Consider the following 6,000-nt stretch of genomic DNA (forward strand, 5'->3'; position numbering starts at 1 on the left):
ATGTTCACATGGCACGTCCCTGCGAGCATCCTGTGTGCACACAGCTGAGAGCACGGTAGCAACCTCACAACACAGCTCTGGGCCTGCCCTCCTGCCAGCTCAGCTCTGCTGTGAAGAGAGCTGCCTTGTAAAACAGCACATTGACCAGCAAAAGAAATGGGTAAATGAAGGGAACAGCTATTAATGTGCCAAGCCAAGATGTGTAATTATACCGTAGGACTTTTCCAAACTAATACATGTTAAAGGTGTAAACCTATTAAAGAAGAGATTTTTCTGTACGGGGAACTTATGTAGATAGAAGGATTTACACTGTACTTTATTCTTGTATTATAAGGTATAAGGAACATTTGAGCAAATCCAGTCATTCCTATTATTACAATATCATACGTTTTTCATACCATTTTATGTGGTTCTCCAAAAACTTTGGCACTAATTCTCTTTATATTATTAGGAATTTTCTTTTAAAAACAGAATTATTTTTCTCAAATAGTTAATTAGAGTTTGAACTTCAAATACGGTACTTTTTCCTCCCAAGAATGAGGGTGTTAGATCCATTGTGCTGGCCAAATTACAGTTTGGATAGTTACATTCTCTCTGCTTAATCATCCTGCAGTTCCATTGGAGTGAAGGATTTGGTGCCTCAGGTGTCCTGCATTCCTTCAAGCCTCTCGTGGCCAAATCACTGCCACGAGGCACTGCTGACATGGCTGCATTCAGTGACAGAGCATTGCTGTCTCCTTACCGAGTGTAAATCGCGTGGTTTTGCTCCTGGAGATGATTTTTTGGTCACCTGCTGCCCTTTAGCCTCATCCTTTTTGTGATGAGGGGAAAAGGGATTGAAGCAGCAGATCTGAGCAGGAAGTGGCTGTGAGTCACAGATTGCAGACAACAGCCCTCTCCACACTGGAGAGAGAAGGTAGGGCAGGGGAGGACGATGCCCTTGAAACCAGGCCCCATTTATTTGGGTATGGGCAGGGTTCACGGCATTGTAGGGCACTGTAGGGAGCGTCTGCATCATTTGCCAGTCCCATAGGGTAACCAGGAGTCACCTCATGGGGCTTTTTCCTTCCTATGGAAGTCACACTGCACTGCTGGGCCTTGGCGTTTTGGAAGCACGGTGGTGGAACATGAGGACAGCCCATCACTGCTGCCAGATCCCAGCGCCTGTCTGACCCTGAGGGCTGTTGGCTGAACACCTCTGCAGGAAGTTACTCAAGTCATCGTGTTGCTTCTGCAAAGTTCACTTTGTAAGGAAAAGATGAGCAAAAGCCCTTATCTCCCTTCTAGAAAACAAATAAAATAACTATATTTCAGTGATGGAGGAAAACTCGAACAGTGAACCAACTAAATACGCTGGATCAGGAAACCTCAGGGACCGCTGAAAGGAGAGCAGTGGCCATTACTGCTAAGGAGGTGTTTTGTTGAAAATATTTCGTCATCCTTTTCCAACAGAGGCAGTGAAAAACAGCGGGGTGCCCAACGGTAATGCTGCTTGTGCCCACCACCAAGCCCCAGTGTGTAGATTGGCACTGCTGGGCGGTGCGTGAGTGAGCTGTGCGATGGACTGACAGGCGTTCTTACATGAAGGGGCCCATATTGCATCAGATCTATTTTAACTTAAATCCGCGGTGATAGAGGTGTGGGTGCAGGTGTGTGTACACGCCTTGCTGTGCAAGCAGGCATGGGTTTTTAGAAGGGTGTATTTTAGAAGGGTGACTTTTAGAAGGCTGTTGTGTGGAAGGGTGACTTGTAGAAGGTTGTTTTTGATAAAGATGTTCTCTTGTGGGGGTTGCCAGGTGAGATGAAGAAGCGTCGCAGCCCCTGGCCCTGGGAGAGAAGCGGCCAGGAGAAGCAGTGCCCTGTCGCTGTGTTTGCCACCTTGTGTCTGCCCCATAGCAGGCACGGGATCTGCTTGGCATGCCTGGTTGTTCAGGAGTTAATACTTAGCAGGCACATGTGTGTGATTGACATTTGTTTTGTTGATGTTGCGTTCTGTTTCTTTTCTTACCATGGCAACTTTAACATCATGACAAAACACCTACTTTTCCTCTTGGAGCCATAGCTGTTGTCATGCCCAGTAGGTTATTTTGGTATACAGTGGTTGATCTCTTCAGGCAGAGGTGTTGCCATCTCCTTCCAGATATCACCTCCAGTATTTCCTCTCATCGGAAGGAATCTGTGGTTCTCTGTGTGTGAGCCCCGTGTTTCGACCCAGGGCAAAAAGAGGAGTTTTAATGGAAACTGTGGCATTTCCTCTGCTGTACGTGACATAAATGCTATCTCACATAATTAAGGAAAGTAACAGAGAACAGTTAGCGGTGATTGCCTTTCAATATATTGTGTACTTTGGGGCAGAAGAATAATTTATGAATAATGCCCATGCATACTTGGAACAATTTGCACACTGTGCTGTGAGTGATGCAGGCCTGGCGGTAGGAGTGCGTGCTAATAAATTTTACTTTGTGGCGGAAACAAGAGATTACAGTTTATTAGGAAAGGAGATGGCAATTTATTAAGATCAATCAAATGCGAACGCAGAGCAAAAATGTTGCCGTTTTTATTTATTTATCTCAAAGCATAAAGAGGTGCAGCTACGTACAATTGGTTGTTTACCTGTGGTGTTTGATTCATTATTAATATTTTTATGTTTAGAGGGAACCATAATTTTGCTGAAATGTCTTCCATAACTCCTGCACAATCATATTCATAACTCACCTGAATGTTGACACATCCTGCTGTGTATATATAAATTAACTGGTAACACTGGCATTATAAAATGATGCATTAAATGAAGATGTGAGTGGTAATTTAAAGCATGCCATGAAGTGAAATTTAAGCCATTGTACAACAATGAGGGGATTTAAAGAGCCTTTTTCATGCAGAATTTGCAGGGCAATAAGGAAAATGACAGTTTCTCGTACAAAAAGAAAAAGCGCAACAGGGACACAAACATTACTGAAATGTTAATTGCTTTGGTGTTCTGTATTAGTAGAGACACCATCAGCCTAAAAGTCACTGTTCTTGAATATATTTTACCACAAGAAATATTTTACCGTGAGAGTATTAGCTAAGATTATTAAAAATGACCAAAAATGTTTACTTTGTACTTTTTCTCAGTGCTCTGTGGATAATAAGTTTCACTGTTTCCTGTTTAGTCAGTTGTTTTCCCCATTTGTTTTCATAGGTCTTTCAAACAGCAGCAAGGGAAAATGCAACAGTCTCAAAACAGGAAAATGTGATTTAACCCCACAAAAATGGGCCTGGGGATCCAGGAGTGGGAATAGTATCTGCAATGCCCTTTTCCCTTGTAACTGCCAACAGCAGCTTGCTCTCAGTCTGACTCTTCCCCACCCCGTGTTCTCGGCTTCCACGTGGGCTGATGCCTGCAGAGGTCTGTGGGTGAGGTGTGCAGGGAAAGCAGCAGCAGAACAAAACAATTTCTTCCGCTGTGTTCATCTTTTCACGTTTGTAACCTACTTCTCTGGCTCAGCCCTTGGAGCCTGGTGTCTGTGCTGTACTCCAGTGATTTTTTTCCCCAGGTGTTGATGCTGCCACTCAGTGCCTATCTGATCTTGCGGGCACGCAGAGCCAAATAGCCACCTTGTCTGCCACGCTCCTTCCCTGCTATTTTTAATTTGCTATTTTATGTCTGCTGCTTCGGTCATCCTTGTCAAATCTGATTGTCTCTGTCTGTGATGACTCTCCATAACTGAATGGAATTAAAGTGGGAGTTTATGGTTCTTCTTGGTCTTTTAAAATATTTGCTGGCTTAAAAATGCTTTATATTTCGTAGTGACCTTACTTAGCAAGTGCTACCATCTCCGTTACTGAGGGAATAGACCAAAGATTTTAGCTCTCAGCAGATGTTGGCTGAGCTTGCAGGTATGAAGCTTTTATCTGAAAGGGCATAAAACGCTGTAAAAATACTGCTTGCAGGCTCTGTGGGCAGCGCTCAGTGCTTAGGCAGCATCTTTCATTTTCCAAATGTTTGGCAAATGCTGGTCTAGGGAAGACCCTGAAATGAGCAGTATCACCATCCGTTTGGCAGGTGAGGAGGCGAAGGAGTTGAGGCCTTTGAAATGGCAGGTGTGAAATGGAAAGGGTGTCAGGAACTGGGGCCTGCGGGACGGAGCAAGGCCTGCTCCGATCGCCATTGGAGGCTGGACCCAGGCTGGGAGTGCTGCTGGTGCTGGAGTCACGCCGCAGCCTGGCTGGCCAGCTGGCAGTGTTGTGCTTGTGTCACCAGGTCATGCTTTGTATTGCCCGTGCAGGGAAAGAAAGGCTTCAGGCAGGCTTTTGAGCCTTGCAGCACCTCTTTTTTGTTAAAGAAGCTCCAATACAGAGCTTTTTCCCAAACGAAAGCTGTGGAGCACGCCGTGACCTCAGCCTGCAGGGACCGGGGAGCACCGCCAGCCCTCGCAGTGCATGTTAGCACAGCTCCCATTCCTCCATCACCGTGCGAGCGGTGGGCGATGCTGCTGCAGGGATGCTGCTGGCACCCGCACTGGGCAGCGGGATGTGGTCTGAGGAAGAAACTGCTGGGAGGTTTAAGCCTATGCATTCCACGGTGTGTTCCTCAACAGGGTCAGAGTTTCTGGTGATCACTTTGGAGTCCAGGAACAGGAGGGGTTCTCCCCAGTGCAGGCAATAATAATTACATGCTCATGACATGCAATGCCAATTTATATTGCTATTAGCTGCACGGTGTGTTGGACATGTGCGTGGCATTTTGCTGGCTGTGCAGCTGTGTACTGCCCTCAAATATGTGCTGCTCCCATGCCCCCATGCGCTGACCTGCAGTGCGTGTGCCCCTTTAAGAGGCCGTCGCTCTCTGATTCATGTAGGCTGCTGCTGGCAGATTTAGGGTCTTGCAAAAGATGCCCTTAGTCCCTTATTAAATATTCATAAGAGGGTGGGGTCACATTTTTGTGACCTGAAAAAAATCCCATTAATAAATTTGTTATCTGACACGAAAACACTTTAGGGTGGAAAGCAATCCGTATCACATCCCATTTACCATCAGATCACAAGTTGTCAGTAAATTGCATCCTTTGTCTTTGCTTCTTGTGAGGTTCTTTAGCAGCATAACTAATGGGGCTATTGTCTATCAGCCCCTGACTCCTGCAAATAAAGTGCGTGCTGCCTGGGGACCGTGGCTGTGTGGCTGCTGGCATTCGGCTACGTGTGCATGCAGCGTCTGCATCAGTGTGCTCAGAGGCTGTGTGAAATACGAGATAAAATTGAATAGCGGAGAAGATTTGGCCAAATAATGCAGCCTGAGGCACATAGCTATAGGGCAGGAGAAAATCCATGACGGGGTCGACAGCAGTCCCTGGGCTGGAAATGGCACAAGGACAGGTTTTGTGTGTGCACTGAGATCTGGAGTGGAGGGCGAGGAAAGTATTGCTTTGAGCTGTCAAGCAGAGGAAAGCTTGCTGCGTGCCTCACGATGCACCCTGTACCCAAACCTTCCCCAAATGTGGGAGGCAGGCAGGGCTGCTGCTGAGTGCTGTGCCCAATCTGAGCATCCCAGTGCCATACAGGACTTTTTAAGGGAAACGATGGGAGAAGATGCTCTGGGCATCCCAGCGTCCTGGGCTAGGATCCCTGCTGCTTTGCTGGGGCGCAAAGGAAGTTTTTTCCTGTTTGCAGGCCAGGTGCATCAGCTGGGCTTAATACAAGCTCCTGCTGGAGGCTTCTTATGATAGCATGCTTTGTATTAAAGTCCTGCTATGGTTTTTTTATTTGTGGCATTAAAGTCGTGCAGCAGAACTGTTGGAGAGAGTCACAGCCACTTTTTGAGAGAAAGTTAGGTGGAAGGAGAGCTGCTCCTCCAGCACATCGCGTTTGCAATGCCTGCTCGGAGCACTGCACTAGCTGCCACTTCTTCCCCCCCTTCCCCCCCCCCCGTAACGTGCTGGCACCCACGCCCCACAAAATAGCTTTATTTAGGGGGGAGCCGCTTTTAAACGCGTCCCGGCGCAGCGTGGCGGCTCCCTG

The 6,000-nt window shown here is 46.9% G+C and overlaps 1 protein-coding gene across 14 annotated transcripts in view; it reads left to right on the plus strand.

The window, feature by feature from the left end:
• FOXP1 (forkhead box P1) overlaps nucleotides 1-6,000 on the plus strand; it is a 334,704-nt gene that overhangs the window by 249,851 nt on the left and 78,853 nt on the right. The window lies entirely within an intron of this gene.

Source organism: Centrocercus urophasianus, unplaced genomic scaffold (genome assembly GCF_019232065.1).
Source record: "Centrocercus urophasianus isolate 14NV4802_14NV808 unplaced genomic scaffold, USGS_Curo_1.0 seq_22, whole genome shotgun sequence".
In the NCBI taxonomy this organism is placed as follows: Eukaryota; Metazoa; Chordata; class Aves; order Galliformes; family Phasianidae; genus Centrocercus; species Centrocercus urophasianus.